The sequence below is a fragment of the Protopterus annectens genome, chromosome 12.part0 (genome assembly GCF_019279795.1).
Source record: "Protopterus annectens isolate FY-2018-M chromosome 12.part0, PAN1.0, whole genome shotgun sequence".
In the NCBI taxonomy this organism is placed as follows: domain Eukaryota; kingdom Metazoa; phylum Chordata; order Ceratodontiformes; family Protopteridae; genus Protopterus; species Protopterus annectens.
In genome coordinates, this window is record NC_056746.1 from 856,815,113 (window position 1) to 856,830,700 (window position 15,588).

The following is a 15,588-nucleotide window of genomic DNA, read 5'->3' on the forward strand; positions in this document are numbered from 1 at the left end:
TAAGCATGGCCCTCCTAGATGAAAGAGTGAAGCAGAGATCTGCTGCTCACATCATTCCTTCTTCTGGATCTTCCAGCTCTCAGATCAGCTAATCAAACTCATACCACCTGGGTGCGGTCAGTACTTTATCCCTCTGTAACATCCTTTCAGTTATTCATCAATTTTCTCTTTATGCGTCTATCTATATTCCACGGGCTTACTTTCAAATTATTGCAAATCTAAAAGGCTTGCCATTTTATATTGAAGCTGATGACAGTAAGAGTGCAGGTAAGGAAATGGCTTCCTTAACCCTACTAGAATCCTTAAGCTCTTAGAGTATAAGTAAGGTTTGGTACACTATTAACAAAATCAGTGCAAACAACTCTTGCACAACTGCCCTTCCAGAAACTGACCCTGTATTGTGCTACAGTAACTTCTCACAAACCCTATAAACACCTCTCAGGCAGGTTGGCAAGAAGCTACCTCTTAGCAGGGTCTTACAGAGAAATAATTTAATCACCAGTCAACATTTACCAGTAAAAAATTACCATATTTTGTAACAACTTATCCATGTTATAATTCTACTAACTTGCTGTGAAATAAATGGCATCTTCTACCTCTGCCTGTTCCTAAAGACAAGAGGACCAGCTGTTAATCGCTGCAGCAGCCATATGTCACAGCTATATGCTCCAGTGCTGCATATAAGAGCAAAGGACAAACTTGGGTCATTATACTTAAAAGGCAGAAATTAAATTGGCAGTCTACCACTGTGGTAAGATCCTCAGTCAGTTATGCTATTGCATCTCCTCTATTCTTGTTTTTTTTTTTTGTTTTTTTTTATTCATCACTCCTGGTAAGCTATGAATCCTAAAGTAAAAAGAAAACACATGCTAGAATATCCTGAACCACTGTGACTGCAACCCTCTATCTTCAGAACTTCTTCTTCTGGCTTTTCCTGGTTAGGGATTGCCACAGTGGATCACCTGTCTGCTCATGATTGGCAGCAGAGTTTTATGGTGTTGAGTTGCCAGCCCGATGCCCAGCCTTCCACGGAAGGCACATGCACACACACAATCATGCCTAGGGCCAATTTAGTGTCCAATCCACCTACAGCATGTCTTTGGGATGTGGGAGGAAACCGGAGCACCCAGAGGAAACCCACACGACCACAGTGAGGACATGCAGACTCCACACAGAAGGCACCCCAGCCGAGAATTAAACCAGAGAACCTCTTGCTGTGAGACGGCAATGCTAACCACTGCACCACCATGGCCACCCATAGTAGTGGTCATATTGAAAAGCATTTATGTTCTGAAGAAAATCTGTGCCCACCTCATTTGCACCATATCAAAACTTTGTCAAAATATTGGAAACATAAAAAAAATATTGCATCAGCCCATGTACTACATCAAACTTTTACTGTAGATACTAAAAACCTGCCCTTGTGGGCTGCTATAGAAGCTAAACTGCTAGATGGACCATCCCAGATACAATCATGGGTTTCAGGTCTAAACTTCCCAAGTACTTACAGCAATGGAATACCTATCATCAACATCTCAAGCATTAAACCAGCTGTGGAAAAAAACTGGCGATCAGTGGTTAGGAGTCTTGGAAGCTCTGCTTTGGGGTCACCCTGCCTTAAAGATAACAAAGCTTTGGTGGCCAAAATGATCCAAAAAATGTATTAACATGGTATACCAACTGGTACAGAAATCAAACTCATCAAACACCCTGGCCTCCTTTGCCCCTCTGCAAGATAGCTTCCAACTTGACCAGAAAGACATCTGGAAGCATTTTCAACTCAAACATGCAGTATTTACATTTTACTTAATAAATCCCATCAAGGTCAAAACCCCACAGCTAGTCACACTGTTATTGAGAACTTGTAGGGAATCTGCAACCTCAGAGCTTATAGCAAGGCATATTTATGATAGTCTCATTATCCCAGAAAAAAAGAAAGCTCAGCGCTCCTTAGAAACTAACTTAAAAAAAAATCTACCCTGATGACTCACTAAGCTAAATTACTAAAATAATTACATCATTATCCATTATTGTTTGAACAGCATTTGAAAAGAGTATATGAGGATACTAGTAGTATAAACAAAGCCAGGAGAGAGGATTAGAAAGATGAGCAAACTGTGAGAGCTGTGGCCCACCAAACCCAGGGATCCAGCATAAATTCTCCCAATATCCTAGTGCACAAACACTATGGATGGATGTATTCAAGATGTGCAACAAAATTGGGGGGGGTACCTTTTCCAGGGGAAAGGGATTGTTTATATTGATATATGAGCCCCTTCAACAAGTTGCTCAAGTCCTTGAAAATTCAGATAGGGTTAATAACCAGACTATATATATAACATCAATATGGGAACACCTGTTCTTTGCATCCTTATAGAACCCACAGCACCCAATGCTATATCAAGCAATGAGTAAAACCAAACCAGCACCAACTAGTCTTGTCTGTCTCTATATCAAACCCATGGAAGCATGTTTTGATGCATTACACTTGAATGTTTGTTTTAATAATGGATCACTTCTTCTTCCCTTTCTTTACATTAATTTAACTCATCACATCCAAGTGACACCTCCAGGTGCATCTACAGTTAACTCCTACTGATGCCTCTTGGCATCAAATATTGCTTGTTCATATTTGTATCAGTAACTTTAAAACCATGCTATGTACAAAGTTTTAAAATATTTCACCTTAAAGCTTACAAAAATTGGAAACTCAAGTGCATTAACATTTGATCTCTGTCTAGTGCAGGTAAATAGCTATCAACTGTTGTTTTTACAAAGAGGGGGTAGGCATGCCCGAAGGCAGGTAGAGGCTAGGACTGTGATAGTGAGGGTCGTAACTTTGAATGTTGGCAGTATGACTGATATAGGGAGAGAGCTAGCTGATATGATGGACCGAAGGAAGGTTGGTATATTGTGTGTGCAAGAGACCAGATGGAAGGGGAGCAAGGCTAGGTGTATCGGAGGTGGTTTCAAATTGTTTTATCATGGAATGGATGGGAGGAGAAATGGCGTAGGCATTATCCTGAAGGAACAGTATGCTAAGAGTGTTTTGGAGGTGAAGAGAGTGTCGGATAGAGGGATGTTTATGAAGCTGGAAATTGATGTGTAGTGATGAATGTTGTTAGTGCATATGCTCCACAAGTTGGGTGTGCGATGGATGAGAAAGAAAAATTTTGGAGTGAGTTGGATGAAGTGGTGATGACTGTACCAAAGGGTGAGAGACTGGTGATTGGAGCAGATTTCAATGGGCATGTTGGTGAAGGGAATAGAGGGGATGAGGAAGTGATGGGTAGGTATGGTGTTAAACAAAGGAATGCAGAAGGTCAGATGGTAGTGGATTTTGCAAAAAGGATGGACATGGCTGTGATGAATACATATTTTAACAAGAGGGAGGACCATAGAGTGACATACAAGAGTGGAGGAAGATGCACACAGGTGGATTATATCTTATGTAGAAGGGCCAGTCTGAAGGAGATTGGAGACTGTGAAGTGGTGGCAGGGGAAAGTGTAGTTAGGCAGCATAGGATGGTGGTTTGTAGGATGACATTGGTGATCAAGAAGAGGAGGATGAGTGTGAGGACAGCACCAACGATCAAATGGTGGAAATTGAAAAAGGGTAATTGTGAGGTGATGTTCAGGAAAGAGTTAAGACAGGCACTGGGTGGCAGTGAAGAGTTACCAAATAGGTGGGTACTACAGCAGAGCTAATAAGGGAGACTGCTAGGAAGGTGCTTGGTGTGACATCTGGAAAGAGGAAGAAGGACAACGAGTCCTGGTGGTGTAATGAAGAAGTACAGGAGAGTATACAGAGAAAGAGGTTGGTGAAGGAGAAGTGGGATTGTCAAAGAGATGAAGAAAGTAGACAAGAGTATAAGGAGATGAAGTGCATGGCAAAGAGAGAGGTGGCGAAGGCTAAGGATAAGGCGTATGAAGAGTTGTATAAAAGGTTGGACACTAAGGAGGGAGAAAAGGACCTGTACCCATTGGCTAGACAGAGGGACTGAGCTAGTAAAGATGTGCAGCAGGTAAGGGTGATAAAGTATAATGAGGGAAACATACACACAAGCGAGGAGAATGTGTTGAGCAGATGGAAAGAGTACTGTGAGAGGTTGATGAATGAAGAGAATGAGAGGGAGAGAAGGTTAGATGATGTGCGGATAGTGAATCATGAAGTGCAGTGGATTAGCAAGGAGGAAGTAAGGATAACTATGAAGAGGATAAAGAATGGAAAGGCTGTTGGTCCAGATGACATACCTGTAGAAACATGGAGGTGTTTAGGTGAAATGGCAGCGGAGTTTTTAACTAGATTGTTTAATGAAATCTTGGAAAGCGAGAGGATGCCTGAGGAATGGAGAAAAAAGTGTTTTGGTACCGATTTTTAAGAATAAGGGTGATGCGCAGAGCTGTAGTAACTATAGAGGGATTAAACTGATCAGCCACAGCATGAAGTTATGGGAAAGAGTAGTGGAAGCTAGGTTAAGAAGGGAGGTGATGATTAGTGATCAGCAGTACGGTTTCATGCCAGGAAAGTGTTGATGGAGAAGTACAGAGAAGGTCAGAAGGAGTTGCATTGTGTCTTTGTGGATTTAGAGAAAGCATATGACAAGGTGCCTAGAGAGGAGTTGTGGTACTGTATGAGGAAGTCGGGAGTGTCAGAGAAGTATGTAAGAGTGGTACAAGATATGTACAAGGGTAGTGTGACAGCAGTGAGGTCTGCGGTGGGAGTGACGGATGTGTTTAAGGTGGAGGTGAGATTACATCAAGGATCAACTCTGAGCCCTTTCTTATTTGCAATGGTGATGGACAGCTTGACAGACGAGATCAGACAGGAGTCCCCGTAGACTATGATGTTTGCAGATGACATTGTGATCTGTAGTGAGAGTAGGGAACAGGTAGAGGAGACCCTGGAGAGGTGGAGATATGCTCTAGAGAGAAGAGGAATGAAGGTCAGCAGGACTAAGATAGAATATATGTGTGTGAATGAGAGGGAGGACAGAGGAATGGTGAGGATGCAGGGAGTTGAGGTGGTGAAGGGGGATGAGTTTAAATACTTGGGATCAACTGTTCAGAGTAACGGTGAGTGTGGAAGAGAGGTGAAGAAGAGAGCACAGGCAGAATGAAGTGGGTGGAGAAGAGTGTCAGGAGTGATTTGTGACAGACGAGTACCTGTAAGAGTGAAAGGGAAGGTCTACAAGAGGGTAGTGAGACCGGCTATGTTATATGGGTTGGAGACAGTGGCTTTGACAATAAGGCAGGAGTCAGAGCTTGACGTGGCAGAGTTGAAGATGTTAAGATTTGCATTGGGTGTGACGAGGATGGACAGGATTAGGAATAAGTATATTAGAGGGTCAGCCCAGGTTGGAAGGTTTGGAGACAAAGCCAGAGATGCAAGATTACGTTGGTTTGGACATGTGCTGAGGAGGGATGCAGAGTATATTGGGAAAAAGATGCTAAGGATGAAGCTGCCAGGTAACAGGAAAAGAGGAAGGCCTAAGATAAGGTTTATGGATATGGGGAGAGAGGACATGCAGGTGGTTGGTGTGACAGAGCAAGATGCAGAGGACAGGAAGAAATGGAAACAGTTGATCTGCTGTGGCGACCCCTAACGGGAGCAGCCGAAAGAAGAAGAATTTATATGGATATAATTTTCATATTTCTCTAAATATCTCCACAACCAAGTAACAGAGACAGAACTCTTTAGCCTCATGTGAAAGTTCTCCACTAGATGAATAAAATGCTGCTGACAGAATGTGTGTAACTTGACAGGTTGCTGAGATAGTAAGCTGTTCGCAAAATATTACAAATGCAATAGTTACTGTGTTTACTGTGAATTATAAATTCGATTTAAGACCTAGAACCTAAAGAATACTACCACTATAAAAATAGTTTATGTTGAAGAGTTTGCCATTCATACTTTTTTCATAATCCATGTGGTTTCTGAGATATGAACATTAGTTTGAAATGTGAGGACATAATTTGATTCTGTCAAAAGGCTTAGGCTCTGCCCATTTGAAGTTACAGTGCAAACTTCCTGAGCTCTTTTGGAAAGAATGAGTTAATGTTAATGTCTTTATTAATCTATTGAAGTAGTAATGTCTCTCTTCTATAATGTTAACTGATGCTACCTGTTCATGTAGTTGTTTTTAAGTACTGACATGTTACTGACTCACAATGTTCAATAAAATACTTGTATTGAAAATAATTTCAAAATGAAGGAAAAACAAAGCTTATTAATTGATGAAACTGACAAAGAATGGAGTATAATAAGACCAATAATTAAATATGGAGTAGTCTTTTGTTTGCATGATTCATATAGTATCACCAGTTTGGAAAGAGTCCAGAGGTTCTTTTCCAGGCAGATTAGATCAGTGTGGGGCCTTAATAAATCATAAAGGCATCTAAGAGGCTCTATAGTTTGGTAAGCCTCAGAAAACTGGGTCTAGCCAATGTTTTTATCATCAGCTATTAGTGGACCCCAATTAGTCAACCCTTTGTAACATCTAAGCAGTTTAGAGAAGAGAGGAAATAGTCTACCCTGCTTTAGAGACATTGAGATGGCAGTCATCTCCTTTCAGTGTTGGTTCCTTCCAAGGCCACCTAAAAATATGTGACAGCTGTCTGACCATAGCCAAGAATCTATATTCCTCTTGAACACTCTTGTTAGCCACTGAAGAAAACACCCACTGCAGGTCCCCATTTTATTAAAAACGATTTATTTCTACTGTTGAGGTGTACCCCAGGGGGAAAAAATCTGCAAAAGCATTTTCATTTTTATTGCTTTCACAAATTATTCAAAATCTGGGACAGCCAATCTACCAATTGAAGTGGAGAGGGGGAGAATATTCCCATTAATTCTGTGATGATCACCTGCCCATAGAAACATAGGAGCAACATTTCTGGGTTACGCGAACATGCTTGTATCAGGAAGGATGATTCTCTGAGCTCTGTAAAACACTAAAAGCAGACTGTATCAAGAGATGGCCTGAACCCTCTGGGGAATGTCCAAGCTGATTGCCATCCTTCTGTCTACAAAAGCTCTGACCTTCCTTACCATTTCCTTATAAGTGGTATGAATAGAAACATTGCTAGAGATAGAAAAGTTAATGCCAATATAGGTCATCATATTTTCAAAATCTACAACAGGAAATTCTTGAATTAGTTGTGGTGAGGGCGTACATTAGAAGCTGTCAGAATATATCTATATATAATATAGCTATAGCTATATGTATCTCTATCTATATATTTATCTATAGTATTCTGCCAGCTTCTACTTTTATAACATTCAATTTATACCTGGATAAGGCTACAAATGTATTCACAGCATACGTTCTTTCGATCATAGGTTACTAGGCTATCGTCCCGGAGGTCATTTCAAGTCTAGCTGTTTCATCCCAATGTAATATCATAGATACTCTTGTCAATACCCAGGGTTGTTTTTATTAATGACTACCCATGTCCAGGAGGGTTGTGGTTGCTATCCCTTGTAAAAATTTATGGTGCCCCATCCACTCATCCAGGTTCCTTTTGAATAGTGTCATAGAGGTGTTCTGTTCACATGAATTGAAGTCTATACGATACTCAGTATAGTAACAGAGACTTTAGTCACTCAGTGCAAGGCACGTGCTGGAGTCCCTTGACCCTCTTACTTAGAAAATTCTGAGGTCTCTTCAATTGCTGCAGGTGCTTTGTATGGTACATGCCAAAAGGGGTGTTATACTCAATTATGAGCCTGATTAGTGATGAGTATAACCCTCTATCTTCAGAACAAACATTTAAATTGTGTTGTTTTCTAAAAGTGTGAATACAGGACCAAGTCAAGGTTTCTTCCAAACAAGTAATTTGTCAAAGCAGTAGCTGTAGCATAACGACCTCTGGCATGTCTAGAAATGAGTTTACTTTCTAAATCACAAAATAACAGAATACAGTTTAAAATCTATTTAGCAAATGTGTGCTTATAAACTATATCACCTACTCTGAGTGGATGAATAATAAAAGCTGATCTTACTTTTTAAAAGGCTTTGCAGAACTGCTTGTGAGGTAATATACTATGCAAAGTCATCTGTGCTGAGTTTTGTAGGAGCAGGTGGTGAGATGACAAGTAAATGTTCTGATTAAAAGTGGCACATATATAAACTAAGGCATTTATTTAATTATATTTGTTAACCAGGACAGGGCACTGATCTAAAAGAACTGTTCTGACTCACCTTAGGACTATTATCTAGTAAAGTGACTTGTACAGAGTCACACAGCCGGCAAGTAGACATGTAAGGAATCAAACATTGTACCTTTTGGTTACAGGGAGCAGCTCATTAATAGTTTGTAGACTTAACCCTCTGTGGTAACTGCCAGAGAGACATGAAAGAAGGATTAATGGAAAAAGAAAGACTTTCCTCCTTGGAACCATATAATTCTGAAATGGATGAAATAAGAAGTCCAGTACCAAAAATTATGTTATTTGTAAAAAGGGGGGACAACTACACATCAGCAGGAGAATATCTTCAAATTTCATAAAGAGTGTGCATAGTTTTCTTTCTTCGTTCAGATTTTTAGCTCTGTCCATGATAAACTCCAAACTGGCAGAAGGCGTGTTAAAAAAAGTCTTCCTCGTGACTGTTTTTCTCCATGCAAAGTATTACCAGTAGCTGTGGAAAAAACGAAAGCTTTTTTGAATCTGAAGGTTAGCACAGAAGCTATGAGGTGACAGTATTTCAGGGCTGGATAGAGTGCCTTCCTGCTCAGGTAGGAAAAGGTATCTTTCCCGAGAGGTAAATGAAGACACTGAGAAGTGAAAGGGTGAGTATAGAACCATTGCACTCTTATGTGATCATTCTCCTTCTCAGGTTTCATGAGGAAGCTTTGGGCTACAGGAACAAGAGGTGAATGATGTATGAGACCTCTGCTCCAGCCTCAAAGAAGGCATTCTGAAACATTTTCATAAAGAAAATAGCTGGTCATAACAAGGACAGGCATATAGATCTGTTGAGTGAATCCTACATGCTTATCAAATGCAGAAAAACTTGATTCAGTTACAGACCCTTGTGGATCTTTTGAGTGATTGTCTTCTACAGCATTTTAAACTCCAGCAACATAAACTATCAGCAAAAGAGATATTCGGTGATAAATGCCAAATCCCAGAAATTCATTGCCATTCTGCATAGCTGGCACAATTATGTCCTCCTTCTTTATGTACTATGCCAGTATGGTGTTATGTGAGACTGTCTCAATGGCCCCTTGGTGCAAGCAATGCTTGCATACTTTCAGGCTATTTTCATGGTTACCATTTCCTTTAGATCTGTGTGCAGTGCAATCTGGCGCTGTGACCATAAGCCATTATCTTGACATAAACCACAAACATGTTCCCCATGCATAATGTGAATCATCCCATATGAGTACCTGGAATAGATGGAGAAGAGTAAAACTTCCTCTTCCCACCAGAATGTCGGATAGATGGAAAACAAAACATCTTCTCTATTTAATTTCTTTGACAACATAAAGAATACAAGGGAGCTGATCTTCCAAGGAATGGACTGCTTATTCCACAGACTTCTGTGGAAGTGCTGACATTTTCAACTGTGATTTTTTGCATATTGAATGTTAAAAAACTGCCAAAGTAACAACTTTAGTAGAATGACCTCTGACTTATCTAGGAATAAGTTTGCTTTCTGATTAACAAAAGAACAGAATGCACCGTCAAATCCAGTTAGGAAGAACCTTGCTTTCAAAATTATCTTCTCTGCAGTCCATTAGTTGGTACAGAGGGATAAAGCTCTGACTGCTCCCTGGACAACATGAGTTTAGGTAGCTGCTTGTGCTCTGAAATACTCAGGCAGAGGAGGACAGGAAATGATAATACAGGATGCCAGTTTAGGGATGGATGTGTTCTGTGGGTACCTCAACCACAGACGGTAGGTAACTCCTGTCCTCACATGCAAAGGAGCTCATACATACAGGGATAGAGACTCAGAGGTAGTCCCTGCAGTTATACAGGTGTACAAATTACCACCAGAGAGGTTAGGCCTTAACAGTAAAGTCCTCAGTTATCAGGATTGAATTGAGGGTACAACAACCCTCATGGCTGCCTGAATGATGGCTTCCCCAGGTGGCTTTCACACACTATGGAAAGGGGTATATACCTCATATGGGGAATGAATGCACAGGGGCAAAAAGGATAAAGAAATAAAAAGGTAGCCTTGCCAGTTGCAAACCAGTACAGTGACAACAAGCCACAAATTTTGCAAGGTACAGAAGAATCCTCAATGAAACTGTTTTCATTACTCCTCCAAGAAATAGTTGTGTAGAGGTGGCATAAAGTACAACCTTGATTTACAGCATTCGTAAATTGTTTAGGCCATACAGCCATCAAGGAATGCTGACTCATCTAAAATGGCACAAAAACATTGTCACTTGCCCAAGTATCAAGATTTCTTTTAAAAGCATCTAGATTGCCGAGCCCATTACTCTTACATCTCCTAACACTTAAGACCAAGCCATTTATTTTCATACCATTTATCAGTTCTGCCCAATCTTTTCTGGATTGTCTACTCATGTGAACTATGATAAAGTTACTTCTAACTTTTGTTATTCCATTAATAATTTAAAAATGTCTTAGAATAACTAAAAAACTTCAATATTATTATTATTTTTTAAATGTCTTAGAATAACTAAAAACTTCAATATTATACATAACTTGAAAAACAAGATCATAAAATATTTTATATGCAAAAATTAATTTACCACATATGTATTTATAACTAAAAGAAAACAATTTTGCATGTTTATATCTTATATGATAATCTAATTTTGATATAGATGATAGTCTTTTTGTAAAATTTCTCTGCACATTCTCTAACATTCTTTATTAAGTTAAATTATATACACAAAATGTATTATTATACTCAGTTATGTCTAATACATATGTTTTGTACACCACAATTAACAGCTTTAATCTCTGGTAGTAAGATTTCGCAACAAATCACCCATATAGCCAAGTACTACATATTATATTAGCATGATTACTAAAAGGCCGCGCTGATGCAGCGGTTAGCATTGTCGCCTCACAGCAAGAGGTTCTCTGGTTTGATTCTCGGCTGGAGTGCCTTCTGTGCAGAGTCTGCATGTCCTCCCCGCGGTTGAGTGAACATTAAAGACGTGCAGGTAGGTGCATGCATGCGTGTGTGTGGGTGTTCCTTCTTTGAAGGTTGGGCACCGGGCTGACAACTCAAACCATAAAAAAATCCACTACCAATCATTAGTGGATGGGTGATCCGCTGTGGCAACCCCTAACTGGGAAAAGCCAAAATACTTTAAGACTAAAGGATAAATTTGAAGTTATAATAATATCCATGTCTTTATATTCTATTGTCTCTTCTAACTGTAAATTATTTGGATTTATTGGAAAGTAAAAAATCTTATTTGAAAAGTACATGCTCAAACATTTGTCTAAACTAAAACTGAGCCCAGTATCTAAGGCCCACTTTTCTAGCAGTTTTAGATACTGATTAAGTTTGTCAGCATCACAGTCATTTTGTTTTATCAAGAAAGTTTTGCAGTCATATGCATAGTAATTTAGGATGCCTAGAAAACTGGAGGAAACCAAATTAAATACCATTGGGCCCAGTGCAGACCCTTTAGGAACACCCAATGTAAAAAGTGTATAATCTGAACATGTGTTATGTATCTTTACATATTGTTGCCTGCTAGTATGCTAATTCATAATCCATTCGGTAATATAGCTATTAATATTATATTTAATGTAATATTTCTGAATAGAATTGAATGGAAGGGTATCAAAAGCTTTAGCAAGGTCTAGGAAACTCATCCCTGGGAACAAGCCCATATCCAAAGCCAAGGTTATTCGATAATAAAAACTCACCAGGTTACTCATGGTAGATGTGTCTTTTATAAAACCACATTGGTCAATATCAATGATGATGGATCATTACCATGAAAGTCTAATAGTTCCAAAAACATCTTTTAAAACATATTCCAATTAAGAATGTTAAACTTATTGGTCAGTAATTTCTAATAAGATCTATCCTATCTTTCTTGTGTAATGGGGATATCCAAGATAATTTCCAAGAGTCTGGAACAAATCCATTTTCAAGAAATGTATTAAAAATGAACATAGTATTGGTATTACTAAATGTCACTCTTAATAAAGAAATATCAGATATTTTATCAGGACCCCATAGATGATGACACTTTTGTTTTATCAAAAGCATTTCTAATCATAGGTTCAAAAATAAGAGGACAATGAGCAGTTACACAAATGATGTCATATGTAACAGAGGTGCTGGGATGGTTGCAAAAGCAGCGAACTTTTTATTAAATTCAAATGCAATATTGTAAGCATCATTAATGATGATATTCAATGAAGTACATACAAGTGGTGATAACATATGATTAAATGAATGTATTTATAAAAAGCTTTCTTTGAAGAATTTCAAATTAATTTATTTTTATATTTTTTAACCTTTGAAAATTTAATTTCCAATTTCAATTTTTGCAGGTTTTGTTAAAATTTTGCTTATTCATATTAGTGGGAAATCTTCTGAAAGTAGAATCATCCTTTTTTCCCTTCTGTACAGCCTCTTAATATTCTTATTCCACCAAAAAGGGAGTGACTAGGTTTCATGTATACAAATATTCCACAATCTTGTCAGTGGTAAATAACCATATTGGACTCACTCACATTTAACATCTGATGTCAGTTAATATTAGAAATCATAGAATTCAAGTCTCAGTAACCAGTCACTAACATGGGCTGTGCAATATTATTTACTTTATTCAATAATCCGAGTTTCATATTGAGGATATTTGTATTATAATCGGATAATCCCAAAGGACATGTAATATCCAGGATATGTATTTGATGCTGTATGTTAGTAATTATTAAATCAAGAATATTATCCCCATGCATAGGACTAGTTAATTTAGCCTGTGATAGGTACAAGATTGAGAAAGTTTTTCTCATATTGAAATGTAGGTTCTTACTGGATACCAAATGCCAGGATAATTGAAACCACCCAATAAAAGAATATTCTTTTTTATTATTAAGACAAAGTTTTAGACTTGATAGCTATTCCCAGTACTCCCTAGATGGCATACTATGGGTAGGGTAACTTAAAACTATATAATTTCCATTGTTCATGTTTGAGTAAGAAACATAAACTATTAGTATTTCATTTGTGTATAGCCATACTAACTAAATGGTTAGGAATTGAAATATGGAACCATAGTGAAATACCTCCCCCTTAAAGGTTGGTCTCAAAACACAATCAGATGAATTCCAAGATTCAGTTATTGCTATTGTCATTAAATAATTCTTTAAAAAAATAAAGTTCATTAAGTTTATTCCCCAGACTGCTGACATTACATAGAAGACAGTTAATTGCCCTATAAAATAATCTGTTTGAAACATCACATTGATTTTCACGTGGGATAAAAAGAATTACTGTGCCTCATAATTTTACTTGCTATACATAGAGCTCCATAATTATTTAAATGTAATACATCACTGAGAAACAATCTTCAGTCAAGTATACAATCCTCCCAATTTGTAATTAATTTTATACTGTAAACTAAAGATAATTGCCCCAACCAGTTGTTAAATATATATGTGTTAAGATATGTGCTGTAAACATAGTCAGACCAAGAGGTTGAGGGAATAATTTCACTAAGAACAAACTATGTGTTAGAACTTTCTAAAATCTGAGTAATGAATCTTATGTCAGCAGGCAGTGTTTTTATTTTCTGAGGGGGCATTTGCAAATAGTCATCCATCGAGAGGTGTAAATGGATGTCATTTAACCTGATAGTGGCTAGATTGCTTTGGAGAACTAGGAACTAAAATTGGTCTTTGCCACTAACAGTCTTAAGAAGCTTCTGTTTATTTCAAAAACTGGAGCATGCCAATAGGCATCCTTAGATCAGGTGTTATCGTCCAGTTTCAATGAAGAGGGAGATAAATTACAGATTGAAGGGGAAGCCATAATAAACACTGTAATGCTCACTTACTTGTAAAAGTCAGAAAAATCCAAAACAGATTACAGTCTTCTTTTTCAGCTGTTAGAAAGAAAAAAAAATAATAACGTGAAGCCATGAAATGATAATGGATTATTTCTCTCACCATTCTGTGAAGTATCTCTTCTAAAAGAGGAACGGTAAGGAGTTCAGCAGTTGGGGACACAGCTGGCAATGAGCATGGATTAGGAATTGAAAAAAAACTCCATATTCTACCCTCTAACAGTGACCCTTCCAACTACAAATCCTATGAAATGGTAATATAGTTTGTCATGCACCACTCTATTTGACCCAGATGTGGGGAGAGTCATTAAACTGATGAAACCTGCCTTGATTAAAGGGGAGGGGTGATTTATAAAATCTCGTGTTCCCTTAAGATACCCCCCTTGCCAAAGCTCTCCTTCCTCCTCTTCCAGAAGCTCTACAAGAAAACTTCCGGAAGACTGATCAGAAAATAACTTATCATGAAAAAAGAATTCTATTCAAAGGTCTTCTTTTATAAGATGGCCTCCTTCTATCCCTAATTCCAGAAGAAGAAACTGCATTTAAGTGAAACATTCCAGAGAAGGTTGGTCTTTTTTGCTTTACATTTGTCCTCTAAATCTTGAAGGACACTGTGATATTCAGAAACATATGAAAACTGGTGACATTGGGAGAACTCTAACTCAGCTCATATCAGAATCTGACTGATATTTATGACATGCATGTATGCTTTCTTATCATCAACAAGCTTGAGGCAGATCCAAATAGAGAAATAATTAGAAGGAACACACATATATTTGTAGATGACAGGAGCGGTCTTTTCTTCTCTATGTAAACTATATTTTGTATATATTGATTCTCAGAAATGTCAAATGGCATGTCAGAATTATATAACATAATGGTCAGCCAGAATTCCAAAATAATAAGCAATGGTCATTTGGGCAGTTAATAGAATATTTATATGGCCTTCACTTGACAAGAGAGACAGACTGTTACCCAGAGTCATTGGGAGCATGCCTACAAATCCTGCATGTTTATCATCTGCAGCAACTGAATGAACATTAAAGCCAAAGGGGGATATCTTACACTGATCTTTACTCAGTGGTAGTTGTAATACTTTTCATTGAAGTGCATTGCCTCATTTCAATCATTTCATTATTTACTTTTACGTGGCTGTGGCTGGTTGTTTATTCATTTATTTAATGGTAATTACATAAAATTGATGCATTATAATGCTCAGCACCATCTTTTGAAAAGAATGAATCCTTGGTTATAGCTATAAGTTAATAGTAAGGTTGGTTCATTATTAGAGTAAGACTGCGGTGGTGGTGCTGCGGTAGCGTTGTCGCCTCACAGTAAGACGTCCTGTTTGATTCTTAGCTACAGCGTCTTCTGTGTATAGATATGCATGAATGAGCGTACCTTCGTTGAAGGTTGTGCGTCAGGGCTGGCAACTCGGCACTTAAAGATCTACTGCCAATCATTAGCTGACCAGAGTTCCGCTGTGGCGACCCCTAACCGGGAAAAGCCGAAAGACACAAACAAACAAGATATGTGACCAGGGCATGTCTGATTGACCTGGCT